Genomic DNA, 6,545 nt, shown 5'->3' with positions numbered 1-6,545 from the left:
GTGGATAGATAGATAGATAGATAGATAGATAGATAGATAGATAGATAGATAGATAGATAGATAGATGCAGGAGTCATTCATCGATGGTAAATATTGATAAATCATGCAATTCATTTTATATGCAGGTTCACTGGCTATAGTATATAATATAAGCCCTCCCTCAATTGATCTCCAAACTTTTACACAATAAATGCTCAAAAGATTTAGACAAATAAGTCCCTCAGTCTTAGCGTAGTGTTCCCAACAGCTACAACTCATAATGTTCTCTGCAGGTCTGATAAAAAACTGAAGTGTAGGAATGACCCTCTCTGCAACAGCCCGTATAGCAAACAGAGAAAGGTTCTCTGGTGTATATCACCACCACTTCCCACCGCTGGCTGAGCACCCACTCCTGTGTTAAACACAACACCTACCAGCTCTCCACTCACCCGGAGAAGGCTATAGATTTCTTTAATATGAATCTTTGAGCTGAGAAAGGCTCCTCTTGGTTAAACATTAAGAAACAGGCTCCATGATTGTCAAGCCAGTCAGGAGGACTGTGCTACACATAGAGGTATTTTTAGAATCCTCATCCAGGTGAGCGAAAGTGGAAGGAACTCTAGTTTTATACTTGGGTCCTGTGACAAGCAATTTATCCTATTGAAATCGTCTTCTGCCCCGAGGTCTGGGGAGGAGACTCACATTGATTGCAGGGCACTCCCTCACCCACAGACAGGTCTGTCACAGCTCACAGAAAGCAGCAGCTCAGGCTGTCACTCCAATTCAGAGTTGAAAGGTGCTGAGACTCCCGGGAGACCAGCATCATGCCCCATAGCTTAGCCTGCTGGCCGTGGGGGGCTTAAGAAGCTACACAGATGGGGCAAGAATCCAGAACTTTGCACAAATTCCCACACAGTTGCTCTCAATGTGAGACACCTTTCACAATCACTTACCTCATACACAAATTAGAACCATGCTTCAGCTCCAACCGGGACCAACTCAATGGAATCTCTAGATTGAGTTGTTGAACCTTGTTAAGTTCCTTAAGATGACTGTGCATTCACAAAGTGATCTGTACCTTTGATCACTGTCCAGGGTGGTTTCCAAGCTTCTTAGCATGATGTTTACCAGTATCTTCAGGGGACTGGTTCTAGAACACTCCTCCACAATGTAAAGTCTGCAGGTGCTCAAGAGCCTCATACAAATTGCCAAAACATTTGCATATAACCTAACCCACCTCCTATAGGTGCCCATATACGCTTTACATATTTTCTGATTACACATAACACCTCAGACAATATAAACACTATATCTATACCTGTCGTGTTAGATTTTTTAGGACACAATAACTTTCAATAGTCTGTTTAAACTCAATAGAGATGTGACACTGAGTACATATTTGCATTTTTCTAAACTGTAACTTGTGGGTAGAGAGAATAATCTGTGCTCAGGGTCCCTCCTTGGTGATTTACTTTGGTTTGAGATATCTTCTTTCCTCATCTTGTGGAGAGAAGAAATGTCTTTAGTGGCTGAAAATGCAGAGGGAATTGGGGATGCTGCTTAGTGGTGTGCCAGTTGCCTAGCTTGTTCAAACCAGTATCTTCAGAGTTCCACTCCCAGCATTCAACAAAAGGTAAAAACTGCAGGGGGCAGAAAAAGGAAGGCACTGTAGCAAAGATTTCAAAGATTCCTTTCAGTTAAGGCATTCAGTCATCTGAAGCTAACATCTAGAAGAAAAAGCAGGCGCGTGGTATCTCTGAACGTACCTCATAACAGAATTCTATCAAAACAATGTATTCCAGTTCCTCTCTTTGGAGTACCCTAACACCAGGAAGCCAACACCCTTGGAAATAATAGTTCCTGGATTCAGGGGCAACAGACCAAGCAGTCTGGTGGTTTGAAGTCCAGAAGACTTTATAAGACCCAGAGTTTGACAGCCACAGCAGGGAAGTGGGTAGCTAGAAAGACAGCACTATCAGGTACACCCCAGTGGACAGTGACAACATTAAACATTTAGCTATGTAAGGGCTAAGCACTTCCCAACACTCTGTCTGCTTTTACCTCTCTAAGGTCTCCCCCTGTGTCATTCTCATCCCAGCCACTAAATTATTCTAGCCAACACAATCATTCCCCCTAAGAAACATTTTCTTGGCCTGAAACTGGAAGGAATTTCATCAAGGAGGCAGGAGCTGTGTTCATTAAGCTGAGCTTTCTCTTTGCTGTGTTTCCAAGGGAAATGCCCCCTTGAGTTTCCCTCTTACATACACAGGCAGCTCTGGTGACCATTGCTAGGCAACGTGTCAGCATAAATATTTCATCAGTGAAAGAAAGCCTGGTTCCGAGAAGCGGTCCTTCAGCTTGCCTGGTACTTCAGTTCTCTCTTACAAAGGGAATAGGGTAAAAAGAACAGAAACTTGCCACCTCTGTGTTCCCCGACATCCACGACAAGGCACTGATGATAAAGGAATCAAGTGGAAAAGTCAGAACTCAGACAATAACAATAGCTGAATTCAAAAATAGACGAAACTAAGATGACCCCAGGTTGCTTTAATGAAGTAACATTGACTGGGTAGCTTTAAGGATGGCCATTCATTTCTCATAGTTTTAAAGACTGGGAAATCCCAAGACCAAGGTGCCCAACATTTTCCTTTTTAGCAGAAACTCTCTCTTGCCATGGCCATATTCTTGGTAAAGGAGAAAAAAGGGTGTCTCTCATTTTTCTTATGAGCACACTATTCCAATCACAGGGGCTCTATCTACCCTTATGACCCCATCTAAGTCTAATTACCTCCCCCAAAGGACTTATTTCCTAATGCCACCACCATTGAGAGTTTGGATCATCAACATGAATTTCGGGGTCATAAACGGTCAATAAAAAGAATCTACTAAAAATTCCAAATGATGTTGTCAATATTTTCCACTGATACATAGTCAAGATGTTCCATCCATACTGTGATGGACATAGAAGGTTCAGTGTTGTTTGGCAATATTATTTCAACTGTCCTTTAAAGAGCTATCAGAATGCATAATGGACCAAAATCTAGAACAAAAGCAAAAAATACTGAGTCACTTTTTGTCTTTAAAGAATCAGAACCATAGTAGACAGAACTCTAAGATGGGCTCTGTGACTCCTACTTCTCTGCACATGTATTGTCAAATCATCTCTGAGCATTGTAGGTAAGAGCTCCAAAAAGACGTGTGTCAATCCTATGACTCCATTTTACAATTCGTTACATCATATTGTATGTACCATATTGCAAAAGGAACAGTTAAAACCCCCAAACAGGTGAGCTGTTAAAATAGAAGACTATTTTGGTGGGTTTCACCCCCATCAAGTAAGCTCTGAAAGGGGTCTAGAGGTTGAAGATGAAGAAAGACAGAATATTTCTGCTGGAATCAGGATACCTGAACAGAGGGCACTGCAAAGCTGAGGCTGTGCTCCTGACTCACAAAAACTGTCAGAGAGTAAGTTTTTATTGTTTTAAGCTATGCCTGTAGCAATTAGTTACATGGTGATAGAAAATATCATTGGTGACTCTTACTTACCCTTTTCATTTCTAGAAAATTTATGTATTGCTTTCATCAAAAGCTAAGGGCAAAGTTGAAAGCCCCATTTAGATTAGGTAGGTAGGTATGTAGGTAGGTAGATAGAATGATGGAGATGGGTTGGTGAGTGGATGGATAGATAGATAGATAGATAGATAGATAGATAGATAGATAGATAGATAGATAGTAGAAAATATATACATATATACATACAGATACATAGGTAGATATACATATATAATACATATACAAGTGTATATATAAATATATATGTGTGTATTGTGTAAATGATATCATTAGCATCCTTAGACAAAGTGAATTTTTCCTTTTCCTAGCATCTGACTCTCACAAATATATTTTCTAACCCTTTCCAAACAAGAGAATTTTACCACAGCATTAACTCAGAATATATTTAAAAAGAAGCATGTCTTTCTTAGAATTGAGAACAAAACACCCATGGAAGGAGTTACAGAGACAAAGTTTGGAGCTGTGATGAAAGGATGGACCATCTAGAGACTGCCGTATCCAGGGATCCATCCCATAATCAGCTTCTAAACGCTGACACCATTGCATACACTAGCAAGATTTTGCTGAAAGGACCCAAAGATAGCTGTCTCTTGTGAGACTATGCAGGGGCCTAGCAAACACAGGAATGGATGCTCACAGTCAGCTATTGGATGTATCACAGGGCTCCCAATGGAGAAGCTAGAGAAAGTACCCAAGGAGCTAAAGGGATCTGCAACCCTATAGTTGGAACAACATGATGAACTAACCAGTACCCGGAGCTCTTGTCTCTAGCTGCATATGTATTGAAAGATGGCCTAGTCGGCCATCAATGGAAAGAGAGGCCCATTGGACTTGCAAACTTTATATGCCCCAATATAGGGGAATGCCAGGGCCAAAAGAATGGGAATGGGTGGGTAGGGAAGTGGGGGGCGCTATGGGGGACTTTTGGGATAGCATTGGAAAAGTAATTGAGGAAAATATGTAATAAAAAATATTAAAAAAAAAAAAAGAATTGACCTTACTCTGGAAACAAGCACAGAGATGAGATTGCAGTGTCCTAAAGAATAGTTAGAAAAGTGCCGAGAGATGAATATGATTTTGTATCCATCATTGCCTTGCTTGGATAGAACATATAACACTCATAATTGTCTAGTAACAGAAGGTAGGTTAGAAGACAGGTTAGACTATGATCCACATAGGAACTACTGTGACCCTACTTTAATTCATACAGTTCTGTTTTTCAATATGGAAAGGTGTTTATAAAGTGAAATTATGAGTTAAAACAGGGGAGTTACCATCACTTAAAAGGCAATCTCAGCTTGTTTAAAAAGATGGGAATATGCCTGCAAACAAAGCCCTAGAGAAGGAACAAGTGAAGGTTTAAGGATGGATGCCAATGTGATGCACACAGTCATCCCTACTGGATGTGCAATGGCACCTTCCTTGTTGCTAATTTGCAATGCCTAGTGTTTCTACAATGACAATAGATTAAATGTGCAAATTTTTGAATGCAGAACAAAGAATTAACTATTCAATTAATTAAAGACACAGAAGACCCACCAGGCTGTTCATTAAAGAGAGATTTGGGTTTCTATTTAACTACACTTTAGCCCTTTGGCTTTCATTGAGTTTTGCTTCCTGGTGGCAATACTCCAGTTTCTGTTCAGATTAATAGCAATGCCTATAACTATTGATTCATATTAGGAGAGGGTTTGTTTCCAGAATATGCAGGTGAGCTATTTCTTTCCTTAATACCAATGGCATATTTTCTGGGTGTAAACTTTAGAGACCAGTTGGCAGTAACTACTGCTGGCTCAAAGCAACAACAACAACAACAAAGCACAGAGTGCCATTTCCATGATGTCCACTAAACTTTCCTTCACCAAGCTCCAAGGAGAAGGATGTTACTCTACCAATGTACAGATCTCTTCAGTCATCTTCCCTCTGCCTTAAACTGACCTCACTCTTCAGGTTCGGAATCTGCTACCTATGCTCGAAGACATCAGAAGAATAAGGATTCAAAGTCATAAAATCTTTGTGTATGTTATTTATTGAGCATTATCCTGGCGAGAGAAACCTGTGGTTAGACAAAAACATGTCTACCTCTGGTTCCTGGGACAGAACAGTGTCTACTGTGAAAGTCCTGAAGGCTTTGCACAGCCAGGTAGCCTTCACCAGTGGTTCTTGACTTGGGATGGTTTTGGTACCCAAGAGACATTTTCAGGATCTGGAGACTGAGCACATCCTGCTGGACATTATGAATAGAGGCCATGGATGGTGTTAAGATTCTGTAGTTCACATCTCTACTTTCCAGCCCAAACTTTTCAATTAGTAATGAACTTGACAAACTCAGACAAAGCGAGTCACAGACATACAAAACTAGTAATATCAAGGGCTTGATAAAGTAGGAACATGGCTCTCTAACAAGTTCGTAACACCCACACACAAAGTGATAGTGGGGGTCAGAGTCACCAGGTACAGACTCATTCTCCTGCCTCGCATCACTAGGAAATAAAAGGCATCAGAAAGTGAGCAATGGTCAGCTGAGTCAGCTCTAACTGAGGTGAGATAGCTTGACAATTGGTCCATCCGGTTGCTGAGGAATGGAAGTGATTCCCAAGCACAGACACTTAGGGAGAGAGACGGAAAGCTTCATCAAGGCCACAGGAAACAGAACATAAGAATGCTGGGACAACAGTTCCTCAGGAAAGTCCCAAGTCATTTTACTGATTACACATGCAAAGAGGAAATGCATAGCAAAGGAAAAAGAGGTATTAGCAAGAAGTGAGTGCATAGATCAAATTTCAGGTTTTCTACAGACATGCAGAATGTGTTCCCACGGAGGTTGAAAGAAGACCTCTTAATGCATGCAACACCAGGTGTCTTAGTCAGGGTTTCTATTCCTGCACAAACATGATGACCAAGAAGCAAGTTGGGGAGGAAAGGGTTTATTCGGCTTACACTTCCATGCTGCTGTTCATCACCAAAGGAAGTCAGGACTGGAACTCAAGCAG

The sequence above is a fragment of the Mus caroli genome, chromosome 7 (assembly GCF_900094665.2).
Source record: "Mus caroli chromosome 7, CAROLI_EIJ_v1.1, whole genome shotgun sequence".
Taxonomy (NCBI): domain Eukaryota; kingdom Metazoa; phylum Chordata; class Mammalia; order Rodentia; family Muridae; genus Mus; species Mus caroli.
This window is presented reverse-complemented; position numbering follows the sequence as displayed.